This window comes from Nelumbo lutea, chromosome 1 (genome assembly GCF_056320005.1).
Source record: "Nelumbo lutea isolate HS-2025 chromosome 1, American lotus-T2T, whole genome shotgun sequence".
Taxonomy (NCBI): Eukaryota; Viridiplantae; Streptophyta; class Magnoliopsida; order Proteales; family Nelumbonaceae; genus Nelumbo; species Nelumbo lutea.
In genome coordinates this window covers 89,092,332-89,117,754 of record NC_142684.1, presented here as the reverse complement: position 1 = coordinate 89,117,754, position 25,423 = coordinate 89,092,332, and the positions used below count along the sequence as shown (strand labels likewise).

Here is a 25,423-nt window from a genome sequence, read left to right as displayed (position 1 = left end):
CCACCTTGGCCTCATCCAAAAGGCTATTAAAACTAGACGTAACTAAAACCGAACTGAAATGAAAAGCAAAGGAAGACTCACCAAAGAAGGATGACCGGACTGAAGAAACGACGCGAACAGGGAAGACCCGAGCTAGCAGAGCAAGAGCGCGACCCTCGAGATCAATGGTCTAGATCAAAGCAATCTGACAGCTGACAAGAAAACCGGCTGCATGACCCTCGAGACTGAAGACAACTTAGCACATTTTTTGGTGTCCGTGGGACTTATAGTTCGGGTGACGTCTGCGCATAAGCCACACGCGATTTGACGAGGCGGCCTGAACTTTGAGACAAATCCACTTGTCACATCATGAACTCCCTGCACCACGTCAAGACCCCTAGCTTGGGGAGTGGGGGGCAATTGATGAAGGGTAATTTGGCCCAACCTCATAAACATGTGACATGTGTACATGACTCGATGCAGATGACAACTCAGCAAGTTTCAGCTCACCATAGAATGAGCTCGGGTATGATAATGTCCCGAGCTGAAGGTACTTTGGGTTGAGTTCATCCCAGTTCGCAAACTAAAACGACAACATCAAGTTCACGGCGGTCTAATCCCTAGCGAGTGGGCCACCTTAAAGATGACTCACCTTGGCATGGCACCAACAGCTCATCACAAGTAGCTCACCACCGGGTAGCTCGCTACAGGGTTGCTCGTCATCAAGTAGTCTGGCGTCCCACGAGAAGCATCCTGTTTGACACTGCACCCACGTCCCTTGTCTGGCGGCGCAATATCTGCCAACTCTAAGGATTGTGCTCATTATCTCTCGCCTGGCGGTGTCGTGCCTGCCAACCCCGGAGGTTGTCTCCTGCCTGGCGGGATCGTACCCTACAACGGTCACATTAGCCCACCTACTCCCCAGTCCTGATGACAACAACCAATCACTCCGAGACGTTACTTGACCTACCAGTCCCACCAAACCTACCAGAGTGTTAGTATATAAAGACTTTACCCCCCTAGGGACTAAGGTATCGCATATTCACCACTCTCTAACTTTCTCATCTTCTTGCAAAGTTATTCTCTTCCAACTCACAACAGAGTACTAACTTAATCATCGAAGTATTCCCGTCGGATGAACAAACCTGGGTTCCTTTGTCTTTCTCCACACAAGTACCTCTTGCCCATCACCAGTTAGAAGTGCAATCACTTCTAGCTAAGAATGGTTGGATTGCACATCATCAATTGAGATTAGTATATTTCCTTCTTATTATGCAACTTCAATTAATAAATATGAAAACCACATCACCTCACTCACCTCATATGAAAAGATTGCAAATAGTGGCCGGGACGGGGTGGAATGCGGCCATGGCCCCACTCTATTACAATTACTAGTGATAAAAATGATATGTAATGCCAATTTTAAGTCGTTAAAAGCCTTTCACATGATTTATTTATAATATATCGAAACATATATATTTAGAGTGTACGGTAGAGGCATTTAGTAAAAAGTGCCTCTATAGAATATGCAACCATGAGAGGCATTTTTGGGATTAAATACCTTTAATATTGTATTCGATACCACTAAGGGCATTTCTGGTATTAAATACCTTTAATATTCTATTCGATACCACTAAGGGCATTTTTGGTATTAAATATCATTTACGACACCACGTTTTATTCCTTCATTTTAATGCCCAATTGCAAATCTAGCTGAGACGTTTCACTTCGTTTTCTTCTCTCCGCTTACCTATCGAACCAGAGAACAGACGCGACAGTCGTAGCGGACAGTGGTTGCGTCGCTGATTGTTCAAGGCCCCTCTCAACATTTGATTGATATTGGCGTTGAAAGCAAACAATAATTGAATCACATTGTAAGGGTTTTTGAAAATTTGAAGTAGCCCTAACTGATTAGAAGAACACAACAACTCCATTGCAACAGGTTAGGGCTTTGAGATTTTAGATTTTTCTTTCTGACTAGTTCATTTGAGCTTTTTTCTGTTTAAATATAAAACAAATTGTTTCTAATCTCTTCTCCTCCTCCAAATAACCCTCCTCACCTCGTCCCACTCCTTTATTCTAAATGATTCAATGGATCCAAATCTCTAAGGCAGAGCAGTGTATGAATGCTAAACAGATCAGAAGAATGACAATAGTTGTGGTTTAGTATTCCAAGCCTCGGATCCACAGACTTCACAATTCTTTCGACGCATAACTCTAAGAAGTTTCGTGAGTTTCTTCAATTTTCCATCATTCTTTCACATTTCTACACTGTTTGTCTGCTATTTCTGACGATTTCATATATCAATTACTAATTTTCAAATTCTTATTCCAGATTTACTATTTTGGCATACTGATGCTATTTATTTAAATATTCTCGATGGAACATGATTTACTGATGGTATATGAAATAGAAAATGAGGCATTAAATAAGTGAAGGAAATGAAACAGTTCTTCCGAGTTGGCTGTATTTGTCATCCAGGAAGCTACAGTTGGATGAATTTGAGTCATTTGACCTGTTAAAACCTGGTTTTGATGTTTTGGATTATTCTGTCTCTGTAAGATCAACACTTTAGTCTTTCCAATTCCAAACTCCCCAGTTCTAGAGAGTAGGGTCAACCTAGTAATCTACTGAGCACTCTTGAGATCTTTTCTTGAGAACCAAATGATGGCCCATACATCTTACCATAACACGTATTAAATTTCTCTAAGTTTGACAAAGCAGAGCACCATAAGCTGATTGTTTGTAAAAAAAAAAATCCTGAACCAGTCCCATATCACCATTAGAGATAGTAAAGGACACAAATTAAGAAAAACCTCAAGTAGAGTCCTATAACATCTTTTAGTTTTGTATCCTTGTGTTGGGATTACTTGCTAAACCTCTAAGTTGCTCTAGAAACTGAAGTATTTTACACCTTTTCATAATTTCTGATTACTCCATATCCAGGTGCACCTGGATTGCCCAAGTAGCAACTATCGATGTTGAGTTGTGGAGTTCCTGCTTTTTCTCATTAAATACTTTCATTCCTCTTATTCCATATGCCCGAAATGATTGCTGGTCTATTCCATATGACCTTCTGATCCAGGTATATTTGATCACCTTTGTGACCTAGTTACTTTGAAATTTCATTGAAGCAATTCAAATTTGGGTTTATAGGTACCTGCACTTGAGTAAATTGGTGACTCTCCAAGGAGCATCAGGTGCTTTCTTACGCCTTCTCCTTGATCAGGTGATTCTCTCTTCAACTCGAGATAGTACTTGCGATAACATGTCTTTGCTGTTTTATAATGAATAATTGCTGCTTTGGAACATAATTTTTTTCTAAACTTGATACAGCTCATTTTCTCTCCTATTTTCATTGGGGTCTTCTTATCTACTCTGGTTACTCTAGAGGGGAGGCCATCACAAGTAGTGCCAAAGCTTCAACAGGTGCAGTTTTATCATTTCTGTTTTTATTTTTTGCATTAGTTTCTTTCAAGGAAATTTGCCTCTATTTTATACTTATATTTTGTATGTTCACCATTTGTAGGAGTGGTTTTCTTCAGTATTGGCCAGTGTTTTAAAATGCGGAGGCGTGACGCAAGGCATTCCACTACCTAGAGGCGTGAGGCATAGCTCAGAACATGAGAGGTGTAAGCGTCCCGAGTGCAGGGAGGCGTAAGTCTCAAGTATGTATCTTTTTTTATAATTATAGTTGGTAGTAATAAAAGATAGATATTTTAAGCATAAAAACATATATAACACTAAAATGACTTAATTAAATTGCAGCACCTAATTAAATAAAAAAAAGAGTATTAGTTAAAATTCACAAATTATAATTTCTATCATTCACTTCAAATTTCTACTTTCTATGAGCATTCAGTTTCTACTTTCTACAATTCACAAGCAAAATCAATAAACCATTTATCAAATTCAAAAAAAGCAAAATTTATCAAAGTCAACATTGCAAAAATTTGAAGGCTGAACAGATGAACTGATGAAGTTACAGCCAGCAGTTGGGTCTTGTCCAATTGGCCTATTCAGTCCATTAAACATGGCTGTGGCATTATTTATTCATGCAGCTCTGTTCAAGAAGGCTGAAATAGAGCTACTAAAATCAAGAAAAAAAAAGAAACAAATAAACAAAGAAAAAAAGAAATGGAGAACATAACAACTAACCATTGAAGCTTATTATCCAAAAAACCGTTGCAGCTTTGTCACAGTTCACAGCCGCCCAGGTTGGTTGGTTGGTCCAGCAGCTCCAAGCCTCCAACCTCTATTCGATTGCAATTGAAAATAGAATAAAAAAAGACCACATCTGAGAAATTTCAGGTTGCTCGAAGAAGAGGAAAGAAAGAAAGAAAGAAAGAAATTGCAGGTTGCTTGAACTTGTAGGTTGTAGAGTGTGGAAGAAAAAGAAGAAAGGAAAAGAAAAAAAAAAACCAGATTGCACGAACTCAAAGTTGAAGATTGAAACTTGAAATTGAGTGAGTCTTGTTCTTCGTAGCCTGTAGTTCGCACATACACAGTTCAGAGTCTTCAAAGTTCTCTTTCAAGCCCTAATGTTTGGGTTAGAACATAATCGAAAGAGGGATATTTCCCCCTCCTTTACACTTAAAAGATGATTGTATACAATAGGGACCATGATATAATTGTGGCCCCACCAATTAGAACATAAAAACAAATAACTCGTAAATGTTTAAAAACGCCAAATGTTTAAAAGGCATACGCCTCAAAGGTTTGACTGCTTCTATCATGCGCCTCTGGGCGTTTTGGGGGCGCCTTGCTTGGAGGCACGTCTTCAGGCATACGCCTTTTAAAACATTGGTATTGGCAAATTGGTTCAAAACTTAAACCTGGCTCTGATATTACTGAAGGGATGGGAAATTCATCATATTGATGGTCGAACCTTGCAAGAAGGTTGGGCGAAATTTCAAAAATTTATTTACTCCCATTTAGGAATCGTATTCCTAATTTAAAAAACTACATTTTCAAGATATGTTCTTGTTACCAATCCGGACCAAATTTGAAACCAAGATTAGGAAAAGGTATACCTGATACGGAATCCACGCAAAAAACTCTTCCCAATGCAAGTGTTCACGTCCAAAGAGTACCAAATCTTTCTTCCACCGAAGATGACACATCATAGGATGAGGCAAAATCAACAGGTAGTTTTTTCAACAAGAACTTTCGATTCTTCAGTAAAAATCGAATGGGGTAGCGAGTACAGTTTTAGAATTGTTTATTCTAATAAGAAACAATATCAAGATCAAATCTTGATCAATTCCAAGAAATGGAGATCGAATAGGATAAGGCAACAAGAGCAGAGAGAAAAAACTAATGGCAGAAACAGTCAAACTGTGTTGTGCATATTTTCAGATATGCCCTGTTCTTTATTTATAACCCTTAAAGAGATGATATCCTAATCTGGTTAGGAGTTTTTTTATCCAAATCTTTATTTGGATCTGAACTCTTTAAGCGATAAGGATAATCCATTATCTTATCAACAGATTAAGATCAATTACTCTTAATCAAATTAGAAGTTTTCTGATCCAAATCTCTATTTGGATCTAGATTCTTTAAGTGGATGAGAGTTATCCTTTTATCTTCATCTGTTGATCCATACTTAGATTCGTCTCTAATTAATTAATCCAATTAACTCAATTCGAAATGGGCTTTAGGCCCATTAAGCTTTCAGGCTCACTTCCTTTTAATGCTTACTAGTTTGGCTCTCCTTGTATGGCATGAGACCCTATCATTGATCTACATATTATCCACACGGGTTCAGCACAGTTTTAGTTACAAGGCCTGGCCAAATTCATTATACGACACAGTGAACCCCTGAATCCATCACCATGGGTTCTTAATAGACCCAACATTTACACTAAATGGTCATTGAGTCCAGTCATCTTATGAAAGGCCAAGGACTGCAGGCAGGTACAAGATTAACTCATTAAGTATAACCCTCAATGGTCTTACACTTAACCTCTCATTTCATAACGATTTGATACTACCCAACAAGAAATGACCTCTCCCTCGGTTGTAAGGTAAGGTGTTGCACTCTTTATTCACATGGATCCCGATAATTAAAACATTTTGCAAATAATTTGTAAAAACATAATATATAAGTATATCTCTATATAAATATATTTTGTAAAACCAATTTTCAAACACATTTGAAATTTATTACTGGTAGTTTAGGTTTCTATCAGAGAGTGCAGTTCTTCGACCATTCATTTTATCCGACAAAGGGGTTGATCTTATCACTATGATAGGATTATAGTGATACTGATTGACACATCAAAGACATTCTAATTCGATACCTAGTGCAGTACCATAATCGAGGGTTGCAAGAAAACCCACACTACATGTACATCATGTCTCATTCTAGTAGCTGTGAAGATTCTAAACTAACACGAATTTCATATGTATCTAGTTTAAAGATATTACACAGAAACACACCATAATAACATGAATCAAATATGTACTTTATTCGTTTACAGTAAATATCATAATTTACATCATACCAATTGAAGCTAAGGACATACACTGTCTAATAATGCTAAGGATAGTTGGCACATTTACATATATGATTAATCATTGATATACATAGTTTTTTTTGTTTCATTATTAGGATTGACCCTAAAGTTTCTTTAATAATGCAGGGGGGGAAGAGTTCACCTTTATACAACATCCACGATTTTATTTTTTGAGATGTTTGGCCCCTTGTAAGCTAAATAGAGTTCACCTTTATACAACATCCCCTTATGGTTTTGTTAATGGTGAATGATAAATCTTAAGCTAAATAGAGCTGTCATGGGTTGGGTTTGATCTTGGACGAGACTAATCCATTATTCTAAGTCTAGGAAATCATTTTTATTGAATTGATTTTTGGGCTGATTTGGTATAATATTTGGATGGTCTATGTTGGTTGAAATCGCAGTATAAATGTTTGAGATCAATATATTGATCTTAGTAGACTATTTCAATGGTTTAGATTTGTTAATCTAGGTCTTGCAAACAATATATCAAAGCTTCAAATAATCTTGTCCAATCAATCAAATTAATAAAGTTCTTGAAAAATATGTCAACTAGAGTGATTTAAAAACATGCAGAAGATTTGTACCATAAGAATGGCCTCTGAGATCAATTAATTGATACCAATTCAGCCCATCCAAATGAGATAACAAATAAACAAAATAGTATTACATCATTAATTGGGATAGCAATGGTGGTGATAATGGGTTATTGGGCAGTGCCATCCCAGACCCTGGGCCTATGCCTTTAAATAAACTGGCAAGTCTTTTTACGAATATCTTCCGATGATCAAGATGGACAAAAGGTGTGGTGAACTTTTAGGGGTATTTGATCAGCAAAACTGTTAAATGGAAGATTTTAGGTTTGGTAAGAAAGGGAATTTCATTAGATGCTTTCAAAGTTCAAAGTATCAGAAAATACTATGCGTTTTGGAAAAGAAAATTTAAGAGACGTATTGGAATATGTCTTGGATATGCATAGATATGGATGAACAATTAAGATACACATGTAAATACATGAAAATGCTATAAATACTCCAATAAATCATAAATAAATATCAAAGTCACTAAATATAAGATATAAATGAGTTATCTATGCATAAAAATAACATGTTTTAGTGGGCTTTATTTAAAAACATATTACAATCAATATATGAGAACAAAAACATACTATCTAATAAAGTACCTAATTCATTCCAATCTTTCAAGTTACATTCTAATTTTATAAAATTGTATGGATTTATGGAAATAATAGATTAAGTAATTATTTTTCATGTTTCATTCTAATTTTCTAAAAATAAATAATTGTTTTTTATTCAAATAATTATTTTACATGTTTTATTCTAAAAGTTAAATTAAAATCAAGAAAAGCAAATATGTAACAGAAAAATTGAATGGATTTATGGACATAATAGACAAATAACTATTTTGCATGTTTCATTCTATTTCTCTAAAAACTAAATAATTATTTATTTTTATTCAAATAATTATATTGCATGTTTTATTATAAAAATTAAATTAAAATAAAGAAAAGTAAATACGTAACAGAAAAATTGAATGGATTTATGGACATAATAGATCAAATAATTATTTTGCACATTTCATTCTAAAAAACTAAATAATTATTTATTTTTATTCAAATGAATATTTTGCCCGTTTTATTCTAAAATTTAAACTAAAACTAAAAAATTAAATATGTAACAAAAAAATGAATTGGTTTTTGGACATAATAGATCATCCATATAAATATTTATTATTAGAACTTAGATCATTGCAAAAGATTAGAGAAATAAATAAATAATTATAATCTAAAAATAAAAAATTAAATTGTTCACATGATATTTGAATATATTGTTGTATGGAATTATGGACCATGTTAAATTTGTCTTAGCTCTACAACATACTCAACCTATACGGTTAGATCACATCAAATTGAAGAAATTATATATATTATTCCAACAATTAAAAAACATAAAAAATCAATTATTTAGAAGCAATTTTGATTGAATTTAGATCATCTATTGATATATAATATAATCAATTTTTAGAGGTAGATCATAAGAAAAACCTAAATTTTTTTTCAGATATTCACAAAGATCTACGTGGAGCAGTAAAATAAGTGGGATTTTTTTGCACAAGAATAGCTTATCAATATATATAAAGGTGTTTTTTAGCATCCAAACTAAAACAAAACCCAAAAAACATTAGCTAAAAATGTACAAAAATTTGAAAAAAACATACTATTTTCGTTATTCCTATCACAACCTTGAAAAACTCGTTGAATCTTACAAATTTATGGATATTTTGGTGGATTTTTGCAAGATTTGAGTCTTTACGAAAGTTAAAATGCTTTATGGAGAGTTTGGGGAAGAAAGAAGGCTTCTGTAATAAATTTAGAAGCCATCTTTCGAAACCACTTCAATTTGTGTTTCCGCAATAGAAAAGTCGTGTATCGGTCGATACGCTACCATATTGGTCGATACACGACCGAAACTTATCGATATTGCATTGATACACCTTCAGCACAACGAAAAGAAACGATAGCATTGATTTGGGACCATTCCCCATGCCAAGAACCTGAAGATACGATATGTATGCGTGATGAAATTTTAAACCATTGATGCTTCCAAATTTTTGGCCATTTTGGGCTTCCATGAGCTTTTTAGGGCATAGGTCTTTCTAACTTCCTCTCTTTCATTATTATCAAATAGAGAAAGACTAAATTTTGGTCTTCCAAGCATTATAAAACCCCAAAAGACCACACAAAAAAATCTTGCCAAATGCTTCCTTATATTATATAATACATATATATGTATCATATAGAATAAAATATGTTATAATATGTATAAACATAAAATATTGTATATAATATTATGTCATTTTATAATATTTATACCCGTGTTTTCAACCTGCTATTGACCTGGTTGATTGAACCGGTCAAACCATCACCCAACTTTAATTTTGGGTCTAATTTTGTTGAAACCTGATATTTTGTCCAAAACTGTTGACTTTGTCAAAAACTGTTTGACCCAAATGATTATTAATGCTATTTCAAGTTCTACTGAAATAGTAGTTAACTTCTAAGAAAGCTCTTCATTTCCATTTGAAAGGAATACAAATAGAAGCTCAAAACCTTATATTTGTACTCCTTTCAAACTGAAACTTCATATTGTAGTTGAGTACTACAAAATCTCTTTGTAAAGAAGTCAGACTACTGAATCAGATCGCATATCCGACATTATTAACATATTCGAATTGGAATATGCGTTTGTAAGATCTGATCAGATATTCATATGGGCTATTTGTTTTATAAGATCGAATTCAAATATACTCTATATTCGAATCCGATCTTTGCGTTAATAATGCTTTTTTATTCAAGACTCTCTCTTTCATCTAAATTTGCACTCTTCTCGAACCGGAGAGCGTAAAGAAAACAGAACAGAACAGGAATAGAAACAAGACAAACAACCACAAGCACAACAACTGGACAAAACACGAATAAAAACAAGGCTACAATTAAACTTAAAACAAAGGCCTCTACTATCAAACGAGCATGTACCATATCCACCTAGGGAAGGCTCCAACAAACTGAAACTCAGCTTCTAAGTTTTAAACATGCATTACCAAGGATTTGAGCTGCACCATTTGAATCTCTTGGACACCCCTTTAAATTTAATCTCTCCAACCCAATAAAACTCGTAGGTCATGGATGAAAGCATCAATGTAGGAAGATTGCATGTTTTCATCTAACAAAAAGTCCCTCCACTTAACATGATTGGCCTTCACTTCTTTTCTGATCTGGTTCTCTCCGTCCATCACCAATCTTCTCTCTCTCCTCTTCCTTGAACCCATCGGGCAATGCCTCCTCTATTGTTGATGCTCCGTGTGGTGGTTTCAGTGCTACCAAGAAGGGTAGTCCGGTCAGCTCAAACCCCAACACCAGTTCCTGGAACTGGTCCTTTTGAAGTATGCATTCGCTTCCAAATGCACAATACACCACCGATCCCTCCTTGAAATTGCCGAGCCACTTGGACCAAGGCTCGTCCAATAAACTTGTGTTTGGTTGCTGATGATGAGCAGGTAGAATTAATGACCCCGTCAATAAGACTGCCTTTCCGTATTGGGTAGCCATGTAGTCGCAGTAAGGCCCCTCGATCTCTCGGCAAGTTCGAAAGCAGATGGCGTCGGAATCTCCAAACGAGGTCGACAACATATCGTAGAATGTTAACCCATCACCCCTGTCTTGGAAAGCTAATAATGCATCGCGAGTCTCGTAGCGACGAAATTGAAATGGAGAAGATGATGGGTAACCCATTGGAGGTTGCATCAGCTCCTCCTGGGTTAATTGTTTGACCCCCGCGCTGGGCGGCATACGTGCAGGTGATGCGAGGTAGGAGGACGCTGCAGAACTGACGACGCTGTAACGGATGGATTTTATGCCAAGATGTCGTGCCAGGGCCGGAAGCCAATAGGCGAGGTCATAAAAAACTAAATCAGGCTTAAGATCAAGTAGAGCAGCTTCAACATGGTCCTTGGTCAGGTCTAGGGCAGTCATGAGGAGGGGAACCATGGGGCTAGACACATCAGCAGTGGTCTCTGCGGTCGGCGGGAGGCCGTCCACGCGAGCGATAGGAATTGTGATGAAGCGGATGAGATGTGGGTAGCGATTCAAGTGCTCCAACTTGGACTTTGTTTTGGGAGGCAAGAAGGAGACTCGGTGGCCTTTCTCGGCTAACTGGTTGGAGAGGTGTGGAGGTAGGGGGTGATGTGGCCAATCGCAAACCAGGGGTACATAGCAACATGAAATATACGTCTACTGGGACTAGCCATCATCACTTCCGGTTCCGGTAGCTTGTTGCTGAGACTGAAAGGAATCAGGTTGACAATGAAACCAAGAGAGATATATACTTATACTAGTAGGAGAGTAGAAGAAAAATCCTCTATACCCGTGGTTTTAGCCTTGAGCCTCTTTTGATTTGGAATCAGAGAGATTGACATGTGCCTTTAGCTTTGTGTTTGCTCTTGCTGCTCTTCCAGTTATCCATGTGCCATTTTTTGGTTTCCACTGTACCTGTCGTTTTTTGGATGTCAGATATGTTTTAAGAAAGCAGGTGGCGGAGAGTTGTTAAAGAGAGACAAAAACTTTCAACGGAGCAACAAAGTACTTTTCCCTCTGGAGAATTTAATTAGATTGGAATAAATTAGGGCGATATTAGGTCAGCTCCCCTCACAAGTCGAAATTTCAATTAAGGATGTACTGAAACCCGATTCAATCCCACCCCACCTAATAAATTTAAAATTTATTCCAGCTCCCCCCACCACTTCAGATAAGTGAAACTTTCGATCCCATTATACTTCTTATATCTGAACGGTAATCTTCTTCATTCGAATCGAATACAACAGATACACCAGCGGCCAACGGTAATCTTCTTCATTGAAATTAAATACAACAGCGGCCAACGGTAATATTCTTCTTCATTCGAATCAAACACACCAACAACATCCCCGTCGTCTTTTTGCTCACCCTCTTCTTCCTCATTTGAATTGAACGCAGCAGCATCACCCCATTCGGCCAACGGTAATCTTCTTTTCTTCTTCATTCAAACCGAACAAACCAGCGGCGTCCCCGTCGTCTTCCTGCTCACCCCAGGCGAAACATCTTCGATCGTCGACTTCTGAGGGGAAGCAAACCAAACCAGCCGCGTCTTCTTCTTCCTAACCGAATGCAACAGCGTTTCTGTCGACTTCTTGCTCACCCCAGGCAAAACATCTTCGATCGTCGACTTATGAGGGGGAGCTAACAGAATCAGCAGCGTTTCCGTCGTCTTCAATCAGTCTCCTTCCTCATCCAAATGGAAGGCAACAATTTTAGTATTCTTCCTCATTCGAACTAAACGCAACATCTTATTGACTGAAGCTAAAATTTCGAAGCTACTACAACGCCTTCTTCTTCCTCATTCGAACTAAGAGCTCTATAGCATCTTACTCACCAAAGCTAAATTTCAAAGGTCAAGCATTTTACCACAACGTCTTCTTCTTCGTCATTCGCACAAGGACCGCCTGTGTTTTCGGCACAATGCCTGTGTATCCAGTTCATTTTGGTTTGGCCACCCGTGCATTTACTTTGTTAGATTTTTTCCCTAAGTGGTTGCCGTAAGGACCTATGTAAAGGAATATTTGAATATTAAATAATCTAAATTAGGTATTTAATGTTGATTAAGATATGAATGTCATTATCATGGGTTATTGAACATTTGTAGGTGTGAACAGCTAACATAGTGTCGGGAATGAATGTCCAAGTAGTTTGCAATATGATACTAAGTATTGCTATTGCAAATGAAAATGTATCCTCCAAATTTTTATAACTCGGAATAACCCATAGAAGTTATTTTATAGTTGTCAATTAAAATCTGAGGTAATATTTTTAGTTTGATGATATTATTTGTTAACATCAATATAAGGCATGTATGTTGCTAATGACATGTGTTGCACTTGCAAGAGTAGGTGTTTGATAGCCCAGCAACTGAAAGTGATTCTATTGATGGTTGCAAAATTTTTGAGTGGGCAATTCCTCGAGGTTGGTCCGATGAGGTTATATCGGAAAATCATCATGGTGATATTCTGAAACACCTTGAAAAAGTGAAGAGAGAAGTCGATGTTTGCATAAGGCATATTAAGTCTATGAAATCAGTCCATGAGTTAGCTAATAAAGGGATGTCTATAGTTAAGCAACTTGTTTTTGTTCTTTTTGTTATTATTCTCCCGACAATGGTGTCTTGGAAATAGTTAATCATTGATGGCGAATACGTAGGTTTAGTGTTTTTAATATTGCGTTCAAAAACTCCCGCTTTTGTTTCCATGTTGTTGAACTATTTTTGTATCTTATTGTAATTATTTTGACTTTTTAATTATCAGTATATAAACATAAATTGCTTATAAGATATTCTTTTCTTGATAAAGAAGTATCTCTTAATTCATCTAACATACCTTCTGACAAGAGGCAGAGAAGATCAGGCCCACCGGGAAGTCCGTTGGGTCAGCCTTCGGGCGATTCGGCCAATTCCTAGAAATGGTCCCGGAGGGGGGGGGGCACGGGAGTAGTTAGGCAGCGGAACCACCTCCATGGGGTGGGGGGAGGTCACCTATAAGTACCCAGATGAGGCGGAGATGCGCCAGTGCAATGGGGAAAGCTGACAGTGGGAAACGGTGCTTTTGCAGAACCACCGTTCTGACAAGCCATCGGGCCGCTAGATTAGTCAAGCAACGGAACCATCTCCACGGGGTGGGGAGAGGTCCTCTATAAGTACCCAAATGAGGCGAAGACGCTCCAGGCCAACGGGGAAGGCCGACGGTGGCAAACGATGCTTTTACAGAACCATCCTTTCCCACCATCAACACAGGTCGTTAGGCCGACTGGCAATGAGAAGGTGTTGGGATGCTTGGTGGGTAAGTGGCAGTAGGGGTAGTGGGTTTGGTGGCCATTGCACCCCTCCGCACCCGTCGGTTGGCCTTCGGGTGATTCGGCCAATTCCTAGAAATGGTCCCGAAAGGAAGGAGTAGGGGTAGTCGAGGGGTGGAACCACATGCATAGGGAGGGGAGAGGTCCCCTATAAGTACCCAAATGAGGCAGAGATGCCCCAGGCCAATGGGGAAGGCCGACGATGGGAAACAGTCCTTTTATAGAACCATCGTCGACTTGAGCCATCGGGCCAATTGGAGATCGAAAGGTGCCAAGATGCTTGGTGGGTGAGTGGCAGTAGGGTGGAGTGATTTTAGTGGCCATTACATCCCTTTGCACCTTCCATATCGACCTTCGGGAGATTCAGCCAATTCCTAGAAACGGTCACGAGTGGGGGGCACGGGGGTAGTCGAGCAGCGGAACCACATGCACAAGGAGGGGAGAGGTCCCCTATAGAAACCCATATGAGGCGAAGATGCCCTGGGCCAATGGGGAAGGCCGACTTTGGGAAACGGTGCTTTTGTAGAACCACTGTTTCCCTCCATCGAGCTGATGGGCGATCGAAAGGTGTCGGGATGCTCGGTGGGTGAGTGGTAGTAGGGGTGAGTGGGTTTGGTTGCCATCGCACCCCACCGCACCTGCCAGATTGGCCTCCAGGCGATTCAGATTATTCCCATAAACGGTCCTGGAGGGGGGTAGTTGAGCAGTAGAACCAACTCTACAGGGTGGGGGAGGTCCTCTATAAGTACCCAGATGAGACGAAGATACCCCAGTCCAAAGGGAAAGGCCGCCAGTGGGAAATGGTGCTTTTGCAGAACCACCGTTTCCCACCATCAGGCTAATTGGCAATTGGAAGGTGTCAGGAAGTTTGATGGGTGAGTGGAAGTAGGGGAGTGGATTTGATGCCCTTCGCACCCCTCCGCACCTACCGGATCAACTTGTGGGTGATTCAGCCAATTCCCATAAACTATCCCGAAGGGAGGGCATGGGGGTAGTCAAGCGGCGGAACCACATGCACAAGGAAGGGAGAGGTTCCTTGGACTTACCTAGATGAGGCGAAGATGACCCAAGCCAAGTATTAAAAGTACGAGTAAATATCACTAATGCACAAGTACTGTCACTACAATTTCAGATAGGGATGATGCAACTACTAGCATTAAAATTTTTAGATAAGTACTAAACATAAGGGTGGAGTGGACTACAGAAGGGACAATACAACTACTAACATTATAGATTGTTGCTCGATACACTGCTATCGACACACACTCTCATCTCTGTGACTTTACATCAAAGCTCCAAATTCTGCTGGCACAAAGCCATATTCTCCTACACCAAAGTGTCCACGTCTCTCTGTAGGATCCCACTCTACCTAAGAGTGTTATGGTATTATGGGTATGTGATATCCACCACACGGACATGGTGGTCTTCTCTGATATGACGAATTCCTTTAGAAGCTGTTGTTTGTATGCTAGCTCCCATCGATAGACATAGTTTGCTGGTAAATGATACCTCGTGACCACACACGTTAAAGGCCATGGTTGCTTGGTAAAGGCCGTTTCCAAAACTCATGATCCACTCAACATCTGGTGCATTCAATTTGCGAAGGATCAAGTTGAGCAACTCCTTCTGTGGAAGAATGACAATGTTAACGTTATTCTGCTCCATCATGGACCTAAAAAATTGAGTATAATTTGGTTAGACTATGAAGTGTGTTAACCAAACTGACCTTTTCCACTTCATTTATAGATGTTTTAAGAGCCTGAGCATGTATGACACCGTAGTGCTCATACTTGCAACCAATTGCCCCTTGGTTGTTAGGTTGTAACTCGTATCGCCATAGCCTTTACACTCGAGGGTCCATCGGTCATCGACCTGCATGGGCGGCCAAGTCATGGTAAATCATTAAACAAGTCTGGCCTATACCTCCAACCTATGGTGATTTTTGTCAACGGGTCACCCACTGACTGGTTGACATGCATCACGCTATAGTGCTCCTGCTTTGCAATGGATTGCCCCTTGGTCGTTGGGCTGCAATTCTTACCGCCATAGCCTTTCCACTCGAGTGTCCATCGGTCATTGACCTGCATGGGCGACTAAGTCATGGGTCAATCTCTAAATAGGTATGGCCTATACCTCTAGCATATGGTGATGTCCATCAATCGGTCACCCACTGACCGATTGACATGCATCACACTATAGTGCTCTTGCTTTACAACGAATTGCCCCTCAGTTCTTGGGCTGCAACTCGTACCGCCATAGCCTTTCCACTCGAGTGTCCATCGGTCATCGACCTGCATGGGCGATCAAGTCATGGGTTAATCACTAAATAGGTATGACCTACACCTCCAGCCTATGGTGATGTCTGTCAATGGGTCACGCACTGACCGATTGACATGCATCATGCTATAATGCGTGTACTTTGCAACGGATTGCCCCTTGGTCGTTGGGCTGCAAGTCGTACCGCCATAGCCTTTCCACTCGAGTATCCATCGGTCATCGACCTGCATGGGTGACCAAGTCATGGGTAAATCACTAAACAGGTCTAGCCTATACTCCAGCCTATGGTGATGTCTGTCGACGGGTCACCCATTGACTGATTGACATGCATCACGCTACAATGCTCAAAATACCCCCTAATCCTCCTATTTAAACCCCACCCCCATCGGAAGCAGCTATCTCATAAGCATCAACCCCCACCACCAAGGTTGTTGGCGATCCACCTATCATTTGGCTAATACACGGTATTTTATTCGTTCTTCTAACAGACGTTTTCTACCCCCATTTTCTATTTGCACTAGTAGTTATGACTGATGATCTATATCTTTTTTTGCAGGTGTGTCTTCCGTTCACAAACACATATGGACTCCGTAGCAGATAATTCAATCTTATGCATTTGCAACTTCAACGGTGAATTAGTTGGCATCATTACAGATGAGACCAAAGAATTTGATTCATTTGTGTTGGACATTTGTAGTAGTTTTAGGATCAATCCACGTGACGCGAAGATATGTTACACGATCCAGTGCAAGGAGAAATGCACCCTCAAACTTCGTAACCAAAATGACGTACAAACACTTATCTGGTTCAACACCAAAACATCGAACATTACAGTCTTGTTGAATGAACCAACGAGGGACGTGGGCTATTGGAATGATTATGGAGAACTTGACTCCGACGATAATGACCATAACATGCATACGCGTGTTGGCTCAAATGGTATGTCTGACAGTGGTAGCATGGCAGCAACAATGTCGCTTGGTCTTATAACCAGAGTTGGGCAAGTGTTCGACGGCGCGGCTGCATTTCGGACTACCTTGTCTAAATACTCTGTAGCTCATTGATTTTTGTATACATATAAACAAAATGACAAGACACGCATTCATGCATAGTGCAATATGGACAACTACTGGTGGGAATTTTGAGCTAGTGCACTGGGAGGTGGGCTTATGGTCCGAGTGCATACATACCAACCTCAACACTCACACACCGCACCAGCATCATCCTCTATAATTCTGCAATCCATCATACAGGGCAACAGACATCGTGAAGGACATCAAACGTGACTACGCATTGAAGTTAACATATCAACAGGCTTGGAGGGGGAAAGAGGTCACAAAGGTTCTAATCAATGGCAGTGATGATGACTCATACTCATGTATTCCAAGGTTCTGTGAAAAGATTCTCAAGTCCAATCCAGGTTCGTATGTCACTTATAGTATCGATGAAGATGATCATTTCAAGCGACTCTTCTTAGCATTCTATGCATCTATCCATGGATTTCGCTATGGGTGTCGGCCACTACTATTTGTAGACGGGGCACACTTAAATGGGAAATATCAAGGGAAGCTTCTAATCGCCACCACAATAGATGCCAACAATGGAATGTTCCCTGTCGTATTTTCCATCATCCCCACAGAGTGCCTTGAGGATTGCACTTGGTTTTTGGGACATCTTAAAGTAGCAATAAATGATGATAGAGATGTTGTGATTGTTTCAGATAGGGGTAATAGCTTGGTGGATGCGGTCCAACAGATTTTTTGACCCGATCTACATGTCTTCTTTTGTCGATACCTCATGGTGAATCTAAAATCGTTCATGACGACTTTATTTATCGAAGGAGTTGCATGATGCAATAAAGTCAATAATGTTCAAACTCATGTATGTAAGATCTACTAACAAGTATGAGGCACTAATGGGGAGGCTTTTTATATTGAATGAACACGTTGGCAGCTGGGTAAGGTCCACTGAACCTGAGCATTGGGCAAACTCCAAGTTCCCAGGAATGCGGTATGACCAAATGTCGTCCAACGTTGTAGAGATGTTCAATGTATGGGTGTCTGACATTCGTGATCAGCCTATAATGACCATGTTGAACACATTTTGGTTGAAACTGATGGAACACCTTTGGAGGAGACATTACGAATCCCAGGACTGCACAACACTGGTAGGGAAAAGGATAGAAGAGAAGTTGCATGTGGCAATTCGCAATAGCATCCAGTTCCAAGTTGTCTATGCATCTACTCATAAGTTTGAGGTCACAAAGGGGGAAAGGCGGTATACTATCCAGTTGGACCAGCAGATGTGCCAGTGCAAGGAGTGGCAAATGAGTGGCCTCCCATGTGCACATGCATGCATGGCCATACATACACAGGGTGGAATGTGTATGAATTTGTTGACCTGTACTACATGATTGAAAAACAAAGGGTCATTATACTCTCAGTCGATACACCCTATGTCGTCTGATGAGTTGCATCCAACAACTACGTCATCAGTCATGAGTGCAAACATCGATACTTCATCATATGCTACACTGCACCCACTGAAGACAAAACAACCACTTGGGCAACCCCAGACCAAACGAATTGAGTCCCAGCCTATTAATAAAAGGGAGGTTCATTGCGAACAATATGGTAACACAGGACATTATAGGAGCACGTGCAAGGCACCCATTGAGTAGGGGTATCGTCCCTATCCCACCCCACCCCCGCACAACCTTCCCTTTGATTTATGTTTAGTACCTATCTGGAAATTTTAATGTAAGTAGTTGTATTCTCCCTATCTGAAAATGTTAATGTTACTACATGTATCCTCCCTATCTAGAAATTTTAAGATTTTAATGGTAGAAAATATGTACTTTTGATACTTGTCGGTACATATAGGGGACCTCTCCCGTCCATGTGCATGTGGTTCCACTGCCTGATTACCCCCGTGCCCCCCCTTTGAGACCGTTTTTAAGAATTGGCCGAATCGCCCAGAGGCTGATCTGGCGGATGTGGACAGGTGCAATGGCCACCAAGCCCACTCCCCCCTACTACCACTCACCCACCAAGCATACCGACACCTTATGATCGCCTGTATGCCCGATGGCCCGGGACAACGGTGGGAAACGGTGGTTCTGCAAAAGCATTGTTTCCCACCATTGACCTTCCCTATTGGCTCGAGCCGTTTGTGCCTCATCTGGGTACTTATAGGGGACTTCCCCCCATCCCATGGAGGTGTTTCCACCACCCGACTACCCCCGCGCTCCCCTTCGAGACTGTTTCTAGGAATTGGTCGAATTTTCTGGAGGTCGATCTAGCGGGTGTGGAGGGGTGTGATGGCCACCAAACCGACTCCCCCTACTACCACTCGCCCACCGAGCATCCCAACACCTTCCGATCGCCCGTTTGCCCGATGGCTGGGGACAACGGTGGGAAACGGTGGTTCTACAAAAGCATTATTTCCCACCGTCGACCGTCCCCGTTGGCTCGGGCCATGTTCGCCTCATCTGACTACTTATAGGAAACCTCCCCCACCCCGTGAAGGTATTTCCGCCACTTGTCTACCCCCACTTCCCCCCTCCGAGAGTGTTTTGGGGGAATTGGCCGAATCGCACAGATGCCAGCCAGCAGGTGCGGAGGGGTGCGATGGCCAACAAACCCACTCCCCCTTACTGCCACTCACCCACCAAGCATCTCAACACCTTCCAATCACCCATTAGTCTGATGGCCTGGGCCAATGGTGGGAAACGGTGGTTCTGCAAAAGCACCATTTCCTACTATCGGCCTTTCCCGTTGGCCCGATTCATCTCCGCCTCATCTAGGTACTTATAGGGGACCTCCCCACCCCTTGAAGGTGGCTCCGCCGCCTGACTACCCCCACGTCCCCCCTCTGGGACCATTTCTAGGAATTGGCCAAATTGCCCGGAGGTCGATCAGGCGGGTGTAGAGGGGTGTGATGGCCACCAAACCTAGTCCCCCCTACAACCACTCACCCACCGAGCGTCCTGACACTATTTGATCGTCCATTGGCTCGGGTCAACAGTGGGAAATGATGGTTCTACAAAAGCACTATTTCCCACCATCAGCCTTCCCCGTTGGCCCGGGCCATCTCTGCCTCATCTGGATACTTATAGGGGACCTCCCCCCACCCCGTGAAGGTGGTTCCGCTGCCCAACTACCCCTTGTGCCCGCCCCCCTCCGGGACCATTTCTAGGAATTGGCCAAATCGCCCGGAGGCCGATCCGATGGGTGTTGAGGGGTGCGATGGCCAGAAAATCCACTCCCCCCCTTCTGCCACTCACCCACCGAGCATCTCGACACCTTCCAATTGCTCATTGGCCCGATGGCCTAGCCCGACGGTGGGAAATGATGGTTCTACAAAAGCGTTGTTTCCCACCATCGGCCTTCCCCATTCGCCCAAGCCGTCTCTGCCTCATCTGGGTATTTATAGGGGACTTCTCCCCACCCCTTGGTGGTGATTCCGCCGCCCGACTACCCCCACACTCCCCCTCCTGGACCGTTTCTAGGAATTGGTCGAATTGCCTGGAGGTCGATCCAACGGGTGCGGAGGGGTGTGATGGCCACCAAACCCACTCCCCCCTACTGCCACTCACCCACCGAGCATCCCAACACCTTCTAATCACCCATTGGCCCAATGGCCAGGCCCAACGATGTTTCTACAGAAGTATCGTTTCCCACCGTTAGCCTTCCCCATTGGCCCGGACCATATCCGCCTCATCTGGGTACTTATAAGGGACCCCCCTCCCCCCATGGATCTTGCATATGCATCATTGAGGCTGTTATTTAAAAAACTATAGGCTTCGATAGTACAATCGACAAATTCACCACTAGTAGCTGCCAATGTGAGCCCTCAGATAAAGGTATTAAAACCTTATCACACGTCAATATTTCTTCGGGCTTCAACCATTGATAGAGAACATCGTTGCAAGCATTCGATAAATACAACTACATTACAAACAAATAGCATTGGGATTATATCATAAAATGAATCACAAGCATATGGATTTCAATCACATTGCAATCAACAACCCATACCGATGTTATCGAAGACACATAACATATGGTCATGGTGTCGGTGTTTCTTGCCTTCAGCAAAATCCCATACGAATCAATGACCTACACACACATCAAATTAGCTACATTGAAAATTAGCCTTGTATGACAAGCAACACTCCCCTAAACCAAAATGATACCGTATCATACACCCATGCTTTCGGGTCGAAGAGGGGCAACAGACAATCTGGGATAAAAAACACAACACCATCAGTACATACCAATTGATCACTACCATAACCATTAATCAACCTCATTACACAATAAAAAAAATAACAATACAAACAAATTCTAGTTTAAAGAAAATCACTTAAATAGACACAATCTACTAAATAGTCATGTGCACTTCCCCTTTCTTGTGGTTCTTCAAGAACCGTTTCACAACTTCAAGGTCCTCCTTTGGGACCAAGTTCTTCATCTTAAAAGAATTCCACAATGCACATGCATCCACTGACTGCAACAAATGTTCATTTTATAAACTAATAAGAAAGTCAAATCAAACCAAAACAACCCTACAAATAACCCCAAGACAACACCAACAGTTATCATTTCACCTGTCTTCACTTCTCTTTTAGACCCTACAGCAATAGCAAACTCTTTCGCTACAACCCTACACCACCATGCTACTTCTCTTTTCTTCTCTCCTTGCCCGAGGAAACTTACAAATTTAAGTTTCGGAAATGAAGGGCAAGCCATTAAGAATCTCGCAGGATGGGGCAGCAACACTAGTCCTTTTAAGAGATTGTTCTACCCCCATGGTGCCACATGCAATTCCAGCAGATAAGTCTACACCATAATCTTCATCGTTCGGCAAGTAGTTTGCCAAACCTTCATGCCCATCACTACATGGTGCTGCATCAAGGTCTAGCCCATTATTTCTCATCATTTTGTGAAGCTTATTAACTTCATCACGAAGTTCCACGTTCTGCTTTCTTGTCGAGTTATACTCTTTGGCCTCCGTAAGAGAATTTGATGTTCCATGGATTCCTTGCAAGATTTGCAAAATTCCTAAAAAATCAATTTAGAAGTAATTTAACAAATCTCAACATTAGTAGTAAGTTAACTTGTATATAACTCAAAACATGTATGATACGCAAATCATACCTTTTGCCTAGGCCAACGCCACCCGTGATCAGCATCTTCTCCATCATAAAAAGGTTCCCCACCCATACCATGGCCCCCTCGGTCCACAAACTACATATCAACACTAATGGTTAATAACTACCATGTACTTAGATCACATAAAGGACTCCACTATAAAGAAAAAAATTAAAACTTACACAGCCCTCCAACCGAACATCCACTAAGTCCATCTCCTCGCTAGTAAGGTTCAAACCCTCAATAACCTATAATAAGTTTATAAATCTATATGAGATCTTTAGTTTCCACCAGAACTAAATAAATAAAAACTACAAACACCCCAAGTAGAGGAGCGGAAGTGAGAACCATTTCCGCCCTAGTTTTCTTCAACAAATCAGCCCTCTTTGACTTCCACTGATACCCCATATTCCCCCACTTAAACAAACGAGGACTAGCATTAGGAACTGAAGGACTAAATAATGTTGTGTGCTCATAAAACCATTCCTACAGAAAAGAAATCAGCCAATAAATGATCATCAATTGTAGGAGAATAACATAAAGAATAAATAAAAAAAAAATTTGAATGTCATCCACACTAACCATCAACACTGCACTGCATCCAAATAGACAACCGCTATACGAGGATGAGCCTCTGTTCGATCCAGAACCACAACTAGAAACAACCTGATCAAGACCACCGACCAAGAATTTATGTACACATTTACCCTAGGCATAATCACCGATACGTTGTAAATCGTCAACGTATCCAATCCAGAAGGGGCTCATCCTCGAACTGCCTTGGGGAAACAACACATAACCGAACAAGAACAGAATAAACAACTTTACCACCTCCTCAACGTACTCCTTACCATCTAATTGTACAATCTTCTTTAGTCTACGCCACACAAGATCCAGCTCTATAGAGGCAAAGTGATTTTGATCAAAGCTAAAAGATATTTGTAACAATCCACTACCAACAACACCTTCCGATAGGGAAACTATACTACCCGAGAGGCCAAGACCCCTTATCAGGGCAACATCAGTCTCGCTGAATTGCACAGTCCTTCCACCAACTATAAAACAATGCCTAGTCGAGTCCCACAATTTCACTAAATAACTTAATAGGGAAGTCTCTACAATCACCTATGGCAAATCCAAAAAGTGTCCAAAGGGAGTCTCTTGGACCCTTCTCTTGTGCTCCAAACTTAGAGACAAACTCTAAAGCACTCCCTAAACCGTTTCGAGGAGAACCTAGTCCCAACTTTGTCACCTAACATTTTTCTGTCGGGAACTTAACAACCTATTGTTAGCACAAGTAACAAAAAAAAAATAATAATACCATTTAAATTTCATATATAAAGAATGACAAAACTCAATTAGCACTAGGGGTGATCATTTCACCCCGACTCGAAAATTCTGAGCTTTAGCCTGGGTTTTGTGTTCAGGCCCGACCCAGGCCCAGGCCCACATTAGACCCACAAATTTTCAGGCTAGGCTTGGGCTAAGCCCGGTCCGCATATATTTAAACTTATACATTTTGTGTATAATGTATACATGTGTATACATGTTATTTTACATTATATTATATTTTATATATAAATATTATAAAATGACATGTATAATTTATATACTATATAATTTATATTATATTAATGTATAAAATAAGTTTATATGCATTTTATGTCATTTAATGTATAGATATGTAATGTTTTATATATGGGTGACATTAGCTCGGAATCAGGCCCGACCCAGCTCGGACCTGTATAGACCTGGGCTAGGGCTTATGTTTCAGGCCCAGAACCCTGGGTCAGTCGAGACCTAGGCCTAAGCTATAGCCCTTATCAAAAGTGCAAAGCCCAGTCTGGGCCCGGCCTGTCCTGGCCCATGATCACCCCAAATTAACACTTAACAAAACCAAGAAATCATCAAAACCAAAATCAATGAATTGTGCAGAATGCAGACACAACTAGATGCTTACCGCACTCAAAGCACTGGAAAACACGTACCTCCGGTGATGAGAGATGAAGCTCCGAAGCTCCGGTGATTAACAACTATGAAAAATGGGGAAAATGTTGTAGCTTCGACAATGAGAGATGGACGTCCGGTGATCAATGACTATGAGAAACGGAGATTAACGATAATGAGAAATGGAGAAGAGGGTAAATGCTTTAGTTTCAAAATGGGGAAGAAGAGGATGGAAAGATATTATACCTTTCGGCTTTGAGATACTGTGAAGAGGGTGAAACTGCTACATTCGGTTAAAATGAGGAAGAATGGTAACTTTGAGGAAGAAGAAGACGATGCTGGATTGGTTCTTCAAGGAAGAAAATGTTTTGCCTGGGGTGAATTGACTGAAGACAACGGAGACGCCGCTGCTGCGTTCGTTATAATGAGGAATGGGGTGAGCAAGAAGACGACGGGGATAGCACTAGTGTGTTCGGTTCGAATGAAGAAGAAAATTACCTTTGGAAGATGGGCACTAGTGTGTTCGGTTCAATGAAGAAGAGAAGAAGATTACCGTTAGGATATAAAAGGTATAATGGGATCGAAAGTTTCACTTATCTACGTGGTGGGCGGGGGGGAGCGGGGAGCCGAAATAAATTTTACATTTATTAGGTGAGGGTGGAATTGAATCAGGTTTTCATACATTATGCGCCCCCAATAAATTATTTATGTTTCACTCTGTGTTTCTATTTCAATTACGCATGGCATGAACAACACATGACTCGACAAGAATTCACATATGCGCCCCCACAAGGACAAAATCCTTTTTTAGTTCTTCGGAATTCGGAAGGCTAATAGTGTTGGGGTTTTGTCTTATTTTACTATTGATAAATTAATTCTAATATAATAGTTGGTGTGGTTTTTCTTTAACCTTAAAAGATTTTACATATAAAAGTTTTTTTTGTATGTAGGGTTACAATTTTTTTAGAGAGGTGTGAGAGAAAAATACAAAGTGTTCTTAGTGTGAGAGTGTAAAGGGTTGGTTGGGACTATAAGCCATAAAGCACTTGTATTGTTTCTTAGTTTTTTTTTCGTAGTGAATATCAGGTTT

The 25,423-nt window shown here is 40.8% G+C and overlaps 2 long non-coding RNA genes and 1 pseudogene across 6 annotated transcripts; 1 reads left to right on the top strand and 2 right to left on the bottom strand.

Annotated features, from left to right (window-relative positions):
- The first annotated feature begins 1,662 nt into the window (after window positions 1-1,662).
- On the top strand, window positions 1,663-25,219 carry LOC148876012 (uncharacterized). 5 transcript variants are annotated; one of them, XR_016104948.1, is made up of 7 exons: window positions 1,683-1,921; window positions 2,117-2,208; window positions 2,927-3,065; window positions 3,137-3,209; window positions 3,317-3,409; window positions 3,510-3,648; window positions 24,322-25,219. It is a non-coding gene; the product is annotated as an uncharacterized LOC148876012 (long non-coding RNA). The 5 variants fall into 5 exon arrangements; XR_016104934.1 differs by lacking the exon at window positions 24,322-25,219 and adding an exon at window positions 6,625-6,869; XR_016104960.1 differs by lacking the exon at window positions 24,322-25,219 and adding an exon at window positions 4,172-4,476.
- Window positions 9,959-11,578, bottom strand: LOC148876014 (cyanidin 3-O-galactoside 2''-O-xylosyltransferase FGGT1 pseudogene; annotated as a pseudogene).
- Window positions 21,506-22,504, bottom strand: LOC148876013 (uncharacterized). Its single transcript, XR_016104987.1, has 2 exons — window positions 22,393-22,504; window positions 21,506-22,296 (listed from the first exon to the last, which is right to left on the bottom strand). It is a non-coding gene; the product is annotated as an uncharacterized LOC148876013 (long non-coding RNA).
- Window positions 25,220-25,423: the final 204 nt, after the last annotated feature.